The following is a 6955-nucleotide window of genomic DNA, read 5'->3' on the forward strand; positions in this document are numbered from 1 at the left end:
CAGAGAACCTTCAATTCTAGGAGGCAGCAAGATTCTAGACAGAGTAGTCAAGTCATTCGCTCTTGTGATACTTGTGGGAGACGACATAGTGGACGGTGCTTCCTTACTACAAAAACTTGTTACGGGTGCGGTCAACCTGGGCATATTAGGAGGGATTGTCCGATGGCACATCAATCACCAGATTCTGCTCGTGGTTCCACTCAGCCAGCTTCATCTGCTCCGTCAGTTGCTGTCTCATCTGGCCGGGAGGTTAGTGGATCGAGAGGTAGAGGTGCGGGTACTTCCTCTCAAGGCAGACCATCTGGGTCCGGACATCAAAGTTCTATTGGTAGAGGCCAAGCGAGGGTGTTTGCTTTAACACAGCAGGAGGCTCAAACATCCAATGCCGTGGTCTCAGGTATTCTCTCCGTTTGTAATATGAATGCTCGAGTACTATTTGATCCTGGTGCTACCCATTCTTTTATCTCTCCATGTTTTGCATCTCGGTTGGGTAGAGGTCGTGTTAGGAGAGAGGAACAATTAGTGGTGTCTACTCCTTTAAAGGAGATATTTGTGGCCGAGTGGGAATATGAGTCTTGTGTAGTGCGAGTCAAGGATAAAGACACTTCGGTGAATCTAGTGGTGCTAGACACCTTAGACTTTGATGTAATCTTGGGGATGAATTGGTTATCACCCTGTCATGCTAGTGTGGACTGCTATCATAAATTGGTTAGATTTGATTTCCCCGGTGAACCATCATTTAGTATTCAAGGGGATAGGAGTAATGCTCCAACCAATTTGATATCGGTCATATCTGCCAGAAGATTATTACGACAGGGTTGTATAGGTTACTTGGCTGTTGTAAAGGATAGTCAGGCAAAGATTGGAGATGTAACTCAAGTGTCGGTGGTGAAGGAGTTCGTGGATGTATTTCCTGAAGAGCTACCAGGTTTGCCTCCTGAACGGGAGGTTGAGTTTTGCATAGATTTGATTCTCGACACTAGACCTATATCCATACCCCCATATAGAATGGCACCTGCAGAGCTTAAAGAGCTTAAGGATCAGTTGGAGGATTTGTTGGATAAAGGTTTCATACGACCTAGTGTATCCCCATGGGGAGCACCAGTGTTATTTGTGAAGAAGAAAGATGGGTCACTTAGGCTGTGCATTGATTATCGACAGCTTAATAAAGTGACGGTGAAGAATAAATATCCTCTCCCAAGGATAGATGATTTATTTGATCAACTACAAGGAGCACAATGTTTTTCTAAGATAGATCTGCGATCTGGGTACCATCAGTTGAGAATCCGGAACGAAGATATACCCAAGACCGCATTTCGAACAAGATATGGGCACTATGAGTTCTTAGTGATGTCATTTGGGCTCACGAATGCTCCTGCAGCCTTTATGGATTTGATGAACCGAGTGTTCAAACCTTATTTGGATAAGTTTGTAGTGGTGTTTATTGATGATATTTTGATATATTCAAAGAGTCGAGAGGAGCATGAGCAGCATCTTAAGATAGTGCTCCAAATTTTGAGAGAACATCGATTGTATGCTAAGTTCTCCAAGTGTGAGTTTTGGCTCGAAAGTGTTGCATTCTTGGGGCATGTGGTATCTAAGGAGGGGATACGAGTTGATACAAAGAAAATTGAAGCAGTGGAAAAATGGCCAAGGCCAACATCAGTTACGGAGATTAGAAGCTTTGTGGGTTTAGCTGGCTATTATCGTCGCTTTGTGAAAGACTTCTCCAAAATAGTTGCCCCTTTGACTAAGCTGACACGTAAAGATACAAAATTTGAGTGGTCTGATGCTTGTGAGAATAGTTTTGAGAAGCTTAAGGCATGTCTCACCACAGCTCCAGTGTTAAGCCTGCCGCAAGGCACAGGGGGTTACACGGTGTTTTGTGATGCATCGGGGGTTGGTTTAGGATGTGTATTGATGCAACATGGGAAGGTGATTGCGTATGCATCTAGGCAACTTAAAAGGCATGAGCAGAATTACCCCATACACGATTTGGAAATGGCAGCAATCGTGTTTGCCTTAAAGATTTGGAGACATTACTTGTATGGTGAGACTTGCGAGATATACACGGACCACAAAAGTCTGAAGTATATATTTCAGCAGAGGGATCTTAACTTACGGCAACGTAGATGGATGGAGTTGCTAAAGGATTATGATTGTACTATTCTTTATCATCCCGGTAAGGCCAATGTAGTGGCGGATGCCTTGAGTCGAAAATCAATGGGAAGCTTGGCACATATTTCCATTGGTAGGAGATCTTTGGTTAGAGAGATCCGTAGTTTGGGAGACATAGGTGTGCGTTTGGAAGTTGCGGAGACAAATGCTTTGTTAGCACACTTTAGAGTGAGGCCTATTTTAATGGACAGGATTAAAGAAGCACAAAGTAAAGATGAATTTGTGATTAAGGCCTTAGAGGATCCTCAGGGTAGGAAAGGAAAAATGTTTACTAAAGGCACAGATGGAGTGTTGAGGTATGGAACCAGACTTTATGTGCCTGATGGTGACGGGTTGAGGAGAGAAATATTAGAGGAAGCTCACATGGCAGCTTATGTGGTACATCCAGGGGCTACAAAAATGTATCAAGATTTGAAAGAGGTGTATTGGTGGGAAGGACTTAAGAGAGATGTAGCTGAGTTTGTCTCTAAGTGCCTGGTTTGTCAGCAGGTTAAGGCCGAGCATCAAAAGCCTGCAGGGCTACTACAGCCATTACCAGTACCCGAGTGGAAGTGGGAACATATTGCTATGGACTTTGTAATGGGTTTGCCTCGAACCAGTGGGGGATATGATTCAATTTGGATAGTAGTGGACCGGTTAACAAAGTCAGCTCATTTTCTTCCGGTTAAGACTACTTATGGGGCTGCCCAATATGCTCGAGTTTATGTGGATGAGATAGTGCGACTACATGGTATTCCCATTTCTATAGTATCTGACAGAGGAGCTCAGTTTACTAGTAGGTTTTGGGGAAAGTTGCAAGAAGCATTGGGCACTAAGTTGGATTTCAGCACAGCTTTCCACCCTCAGACTGATGGACAATCTGAACGGACCATACAGACATTGGAGGATATGTTGAGGGCTTGTGTGATAGACCTTGGTGTCAGGTGGGAACAATATTTACCCTTAGTGGAATTTGCCTACAACAACAGTTTCCAAACTAGCATCCAAATGGCACCATTTGAGGCCTTATATGGACGAAGATGTAGGTCACCCATTGGATGGCTAGAGGTGGGAGAAAGGAAACTTTTGGGGCCTGAATTGGTGCAGGATGCAACCGAGAAAATACACATGATCCGTCAAAGGATGTTAACAGCACAAAGTAGACAGAAATCATATGCTGATAACCGACGGAGAGACTTGGAGTTCCAAGTAGGAGATCATGTATTTTTGAAAGTTTCGCCAACTAAAGGGGTAATGAGGTTTGGCAAGAAAGGGAAGTTAAGTCCTCGGTATATAGGGCCATTCGAGATCTTAGAAAAGGTTGGAGCGGTGGCTTATCGTTTGGCATTACCACCAGACCTCTCTAATATTCATCCCGTGTTTCATGTGTCCATGCTTAGGAAGTACAACCCAGATCCATCACATGTAATACGGTATGAAACAATTCAGTTGCAAGATGATCTAACCTATGAGGAACAACCGGTAGCTATCCTTGATAGGCAAGTTAAAAAGCTCCGTTCAAAGGATGTAGCCTCAGTGAAAGTGTTGTGGCGGAATCACACTAGCGAGGAGGTAACGTGGGAAGCTGAGGATGAGATGCGGACAAAGCATCCACACCTCTTCGATATGTAAAGGTAAGCCACTCTACATTGAATTTAAATTCGGGGACCGAATTTTTATTAGTGGGGGAGAATGTGAGACCCTATCAAGCTCGATTAAAAGACGGTATTGTATCGAGTGGTACAATTAAGTTAAATCGAGCCTTGAACTAGTTCAAATAGAAATTCTAAGAGGAATTTGAAAATTTTAAAACCAACAGAATGGTTTAGAATAGTGATTTGGAGTTCAAGGTCCAGTTTGGAGTCCATCAGAAAATTGACCGATTAGGGACAAAACGGTCATTTTACCATTTGATGATAAAATGGAGATTTTTAGCCAAGATTTGATCACATTTGACCAAGAATAATTATATGAAATATAATTATGATTATTGGAGTATAAAATGATGTTTAGTAGTGAAAAATTTTGATTCTCGGTATTTATAGAGCACAAGGGCAAAATGGTAATTTTGCCACTAGTGGACTAAACGAAATTTTTTTTTAAACAATTTTTGCCCCATTTAGTTAATATTGATCAATATTAGTGTTATTTTAGGTTGAAAAGTAGAAATAATGAGATTTCGGTACATTTCAGAGTATAAGGGCAAAATCGTAATTTTTTTGTCTCGGGGGCAAATCAGTAAAATTTTCGGCCCAGCACTTGTCAAGACCAAGGGATTTTAATTGTGGTAGGATTGGATAAATACCAGAATATTTGTGGTGGAAAATTAAGAAGAAAAAGTCAAAAAGTTAAAAATTTGGCCAATAAGCATGTGACACATGGCATGCTTGATTATTTTATTATTTTCTATAGAAATCAGCCCATTAAATCCCCAATTCCCTCACCATATTCGGCCTAGACATCCAGCAACCAGAAAAAAGGAAGAACAAAAGGAAAAACAAGAAAACCTAGGTGGAAATTCAAAGAAAAAGTGAAGAAATCAAGGAAACAAGCTAGGTAAGTTAAAATTTCTTTAATTCTCCTTGATACCTAGCTTACCCATGCTTTTGTTCTTGATTTCCATGGTTGAATATTGAGTTATCATGATGAATTCAATTCTGAAAAATGGGTATGGAAGAGGAATTGTTGTTGGAATAATTTGATTTTAGACTATGTTAGTGTTTAGGGATAGTTAAGCATGGTTATGAACAAAAACACAAAAGAAATATTCAATTTCTCTAGGGTTCCTTGTTGGCTGAACCATGAGGGCTGAATATCAATGGGGTATTGTTTTTATTTCAAGGAAAATGGCATGGAAAATGATGAAGTAAGGTGAAACGGTTATGTAGAAAAAGATTCGATGCTAGTACACCAAATGACCAAATTTTTTTCTATAAGGAATTGTGAGGGTTCTAATGCTGAATTTGGCTTTATTTAAATGTATGTGGTAAATTAAGGTATTAGAGGAGAAATGAATTAATTTGGAGGTGATTTGGACACAATCGCCGATTAATCGGGTGATCGGTCAAATTTAATCGATACCGTGATTAAGCGGTAATCGGACATATTTTTGCATTACATATCAAGCATTAGTAGTTTAAATTAATTTATATCAATTTAGGGACAATATAGTAAATTCCTCGACTTTGTTATTTGTCAAGGTGGTGAGACGTCCGGAAAAGGCAAAGGAATTACGCCTGAGGACTATTAGTCAGAGTTCACCCAGAATCTGAATTTTCAACACCTGTGAGTGGACTGCCTATCAAAATTGTTTTGGGAATATGACTATTTTGAACAAAGTGTTTGAATGATTTTATGAAATTTTTCATGAAAATGAATGCCTTGGGAACAAGCTTTTGAGAAAAGGTTTATGTTATGAAATGTGGTTATTATGGATTTCTATGTGGCTGCATTATGTTGATATACATATATGCTTGAATATAATGTTGTGTAATTATGTTGACTCGGCTATGTGCGAGTAGGGAGTGTGCATAAGCCGAGGATGACCCGGTTATGTGCGAGTAGGGAGTGCGCATAATCCGGTGATGACCCAGCCATGTGCGAGTAGGGAGTGCGCATGAGCTGGTGATGATGATGATGATGAGCTGGTGATGATGATGATGGGTTGATGAGATGATGATGATGGGTATATACGTATATATATATATACATATGTAAATGTGTGTGATATAGCAAATTGATGGACAATGATTTATGGTTGTAATGTACGTAAAATTTGACACATTATACTTTGAGAATTTTCATGAATGTTAGGTTGATTTTATTAGTTTAGCAGGATGGCTATTGTTGAGTGAGGAAAAATGTTTCTCTTGTTGCTTTGTTTTCACTGCATCGAAATTCATGCTCGCTGTAGCGAAAAACTCTGGGGTTTGGAGGGGTTTTAAATAGGAATGAACTAAATTGCATTGTTTGAAACAAGTGTATCATGATTTTAAATTTTTCCTAATTGTTGCTTGTTCCCTTCCTTGTTCACTCACTGGGTTTATACTCACCATTTTCAAATTCATGTTTTCAGATCACGAGGTAGCCGATAATTAGGACGAGGTGTCCTTGTAGATCTGTGTACATCTTCTGGTAGGTGTCTCGGCATTCGGTAGTGTATATCCATCCGAGTCACTCCGCTGGAGGTCGAGTATTATTTTGTTATGTATAGATGAACTTAAATGTAAATTTTAAAAGAGTAATGCCAGTACGAGTTGGCAATGTGTATCACTATTTTGACTCAAAGTCATGAAATACGACTTAGTGATAATAAATAGAATCATAAGTAAAATAAATAATAGGCTTGCTTGGATTTAGTGGATTATGTCCATTGGACCCATGCGCCGGTCATGACCCGGAATTTGGGTCGTGACACTTTCGGTTCATGTTTTTTGAGAAAATATTCAATTATCATTTAATTTAGCCAAAAAGGTAAAAAAATTCAACTTAAAATCAATTAGAAGATTGTAAAACCACTTAAAGCGAGTAATAAGGCTTTCGAAGGCATCAAGGACTACAAATGGACGTTTCTTGTCAATAGATGGCTTTCGCTTCATGTTTTTTGAGAAAAATATTCAATTATAATTTATTTTAGCCAAAAAGGTAAAACAATTCAACTTAAAATCAATTATAAGCTTGTAAAACCACTTAAAGCGAGTAATAAGGCTTTCGAAGGCATTAGGGACTACAAATGGACCTTCTTTGTCAATGGATGGCTTTTGCTTCATGTTTCTAGAGATACACATTCAATTATAAT

General features: G+C 39.6%; 1 long non-coding RNA gene across 1 annotated transcript; it reads left to right on the top strand.

The window, feature by feature from the left end:
• The first annotated feature begins 4621 nt into the window (after nucleotides 1-4621).
• Nucleotides 4622-6311, top strand: LOC148762490 (uncharacterized). Its single transcript, XR_016026543.1, has 3 exons — nucleotides 4622-4713; nucleotides 5358-5442; nucleotides 6233-6311. It is a non-coding gene; the product is annotated as an uncharacterized LOC148762490 (long non-coding RNA).
• The last annotated feature ends 644 nt before the right edge of the window (nucleotides 6312-6955 follow it).

Source organism: Theobroma cacao, chromosome 5, assembly GCF_053813885.1.
Source record: "Theobroma cacao isolate CCN51 chromosome 5, ASM5381388v1, whole genome shotgun sequence".
Classification (NCBI taxonomy): Eukaryota; Viridiplantae; Streptophyta; class Magnoliopsida; order Malvales; family Malvaceae; genus Theobroma; species Theobroma cacao.